The 3299-nt window shown below is 40.4% G+C and overlaps 1 pseudogene; it reads left to right on the top strand.

The window, feature by feature from the left end:
• Positions 1 to 580: 580 nt before the first annotated feature.
• On the top strand, positions 581 to 959 carry LOC101114914 (iron-sulfur cluster assembly 1 homolog, mitochondrial-like; annotated as a pseudogene).
• Positions 960 to 3299: the final 2340 nt, after the last annotated feature.

Below are 3299 nucleotides of genomic sequence, written 5' to 3'. Positions count from 1 at the left end.
ATGTAGGGGACATAAGAGATAGGGGTTCAGTCCCTGGGTTAGGCAGTCCCCTGGAGAAGGGATAGGTTACCCACTCTAGTATTCTCACTTAGAGAATCCCCATGGGCAGAGGAGCCTGGTGAGCTATAGTTCATGGGGTCACAAAGAGTTGGACACAACTGAAACAACTTAACACACACTAGGTGGTTCTTTAAAGATGAATGGGACTTTCAGTCATTTTTTAAAAATTTGCTTAAAGGTTATAGAAAGTAAATGGGCCTTCAGTGTGGTCTCTAGGTCACACAATCACATAGTTTTGCAGTCTCTTGTTTTAAACAAGCATGGTTTCTGATTGGTAGCACAGGAGCAAGCACAAGAGCAAATTACTTCAGATACTGCTGGCCTTCCCTCCAAAATACTCTTAAAAATAGGTGCTCAATTCTGTTTCATTCTATCAAATGTTTAAACAACAATTAACATGAATTTTATATTAGGTTTTGTGGTGAAGTTACTTAGTTCACAGTGTGCCCATGTTGTCCATGGAGAGAGGCTGAGACTGCGGAGCTCCAGCCCTAGACAATGGGGTACCAGGATGGCGAGGATGTCAACTTCCTTAGTCTGGGCCAGGTTCCCAGCTGTGAGCAAGAGGAAGTGGCAGCCTCCTGGGCTGCCCTCACCCTGACACCTTCAGCAGTAAAGAAGATAAAACGACTTCTTAAAGATAAGCCTGAACATGTTGGTGTCTGAACCAGGGATTGTAATGGCATTCCTACACTTTAGAATATACGAAGATAAAAGGAGACTCTAATGAAGAAGTTATTCAAGATGGCGTCAGAGTGTTCATTGAGAAGAAAGCACAGCTGACAAACTGTTAGAAACAGAAATGGACTATGTTGAAGACAAATTATCCAGTGAGTTTGTGTTCAGTAACCCAAACATCAAAGGAACTTGTTGCTGTGGAGAAAGCTTTAACATTTGACTCCTCAGAACTACTTGGGCTGCAGGCCCCAGGAGAGCTCTGGAAACTCTAAGGCTTATTGAAGAAATCATGTGGCTGTCACGTGGTTAAGGTGTGTAATGTATGGATGCCTCACAAGGAAAATAAAGTGATGCATTTGAGAACGAAGCCAGTATGTTAGATTCCAGAAGAACTGATACTTTTGTTCTTTATATGGGACAGAAAATGAGAATCCATTTTGGGTAATCTTTGGGTAATCTTTCTGATCAGTAAAGAAAAAGCTAAATTCTCCTTCCTGCATCCTTTCTCTTAGAACTAGTTCCATGGCAATTGCCTTCCTGGGAGGATTTCAGAAAATGTATTCTTTATTTTTATTTTTATTTTTTTTACTTTACAATACTGTGTTGGTTTTGCCATACATTGATATACATTGACATGAAAACGTATTCTTAACAGTTGTGAGTTGGTGGATCTTTTGAGAGTTGAGGGTACATCTCCCAAGAAGATTAATGACTTTTGAAATTCCGAGGCAGGAAGTCTTGATTCCTGGTGTCATGTGATGGTGAACCGTTTTTCTCCCTAGACTTGGCATAGTGTTCCTACATTTTTTATCCAAAATTCAGTGTCAGATGTCTCATTCCCTTATTATTCTGTAGCAATCCAGCCATTAGATTAGATATTGGACAAACATTTCTTGAACTCCAGTGCCCAATAGTTCCAAAAGATGAGATCAGAAGATAAACACTTCACCCAACTGTTTTTAAGTCCATTTATTTTGCCACCCTATGTGTCTGCCCACAGGTGAGATGTCAAGCTGACTTAGATCCTTTCTCTTGGAGTCTCTTAAGGGACTTGCCTGCTGGTCCACTAAGTATGATTGGATGCTTCCACTACAAGGGACATGGGTTCAATCCCTGGTCAAAGAAATAAGATCCCAACAAACTACATGTCAAGGCCTGGAAAAAAAAAAAAAAAAGCAGGAAGTTCTCTTAAAAGCCATCTAATCTATTCCCTCAATCTTTACCTGGGGAAGAAAACCCCAGGGATGCTGAAGGGCTTTTGTTCCCCCCAACACTGCAGGCTGGGTAGGGGCAAAGTGAGGACCACTCACACCTCCTCTCTTGTAGGTGCCACACCAGTTCTGTGCTCTGAGGCAGTCAGTGGGGGTAAATGGGTGATCTGGCTTCTTTATCTTGTCAACATTTTGATTAGATTTCCTTGTAATTTGGAGATGATATTTAGCTTTATTTTATTTTGAATGAGAAGAATCTTATTTTAAAACACATTTATGTGAATTACCACCTTGTTTCACTAGGACTGAGAAGAGTAGTTCATACTAGCAGGGAAGAGGACACCATAGCAACCCAGAATTGTTCCTTCAGAACATGATAGTAATTGTGAAGCAGAACATGGAGATCTTTTCTTGTAATTCCCACTGTGTGTACACTTTCTGGATCTTAAGTACAATTGCTAAAATTTTAAGCCTAATGTTTTAACCTAACATTTTTATCACCATCCTTTCTTTAACAGTCTTCCTTTTGTTCTTTAGTTATCAGTTTTCCTGGATTGAATTTATTAAATATTCTATGAGATGACATATTTGCTTCTTTTGAAAGCCTGTTCTTATGAATTAAGGTAGCTGAGTTCCTTTATGTTTGTCATGTTTAGTAAGGTACCTGGCACAAAATGTACCAAAACCTACAGCAGCAGCTTTAGGTAAATGTCCATGAATTTGTATTGTTACTATAATTGTCAACCCACTTAAAATTTATGCAATATTGTGTATATAGAGAGATTGAGTTTCCAATAAAAAAAATAGTAGCCTCCTTGTGATCATAAAAAAAAAAAAGCAGTAACATTCCATATGCCTTCTAATATTACGACAAAACTTAAGTCATTTTATACGGATCAGTCAGTTCAGTCGCTCAGTCATGTCCGATTCTTTGTGACCCCATTAATTGCACCACACCAGGCCTCCCTGTCCATCACCAACTCCCGGAGTTTACTCAAACTTCCATCCATTGAGTCAGTGATGCCATCCAGACCTCTCATCCTCTGTTGCCCCCTTCTCCTCCTGCCCCCAATCCCTCCCAGCATCACAGTCTTTTCCAATGAGTTGACTCTGCATGAGGTGGCCCAAGTACTGGAGTTTCAGCTTTAGCATCACTCCTTCCAAAGAAATCCCAGGACTGATCTCCTTCAGAATGGACTGGTTGGATCTCCTTGCAGTCCAAGGGACTCTCAAGAGTCTTTTCCAACACCACAGTTCAAAAGCATCAATTCTTCAGTGCTCAGCTTTCTTTACAGTCCAACTCTCACATCCATACATGACTACTGGAAAAACCATAGCCTTGACTAGATG

Source organism: Ovis aries, chromosome 22 (genome assembly GCF_016772045.2).
Source record: "Ovis aries strain OAR_USU_Benz2616 breed Rambouillet chromosome 22, ARS-UI_Ramb_v3.0, whole genome shotgun sequence".
Classification (NCBI taxonomy): domain Eukaryota; kingdom Metazoa; phylum Chordata; class Mammalia; order Artiodactyla; family Bovidae; genus Ovis; species Ovis aries.
This window is presented reverse-complemented; position numbering and strand designations above follow the sequence as displayed.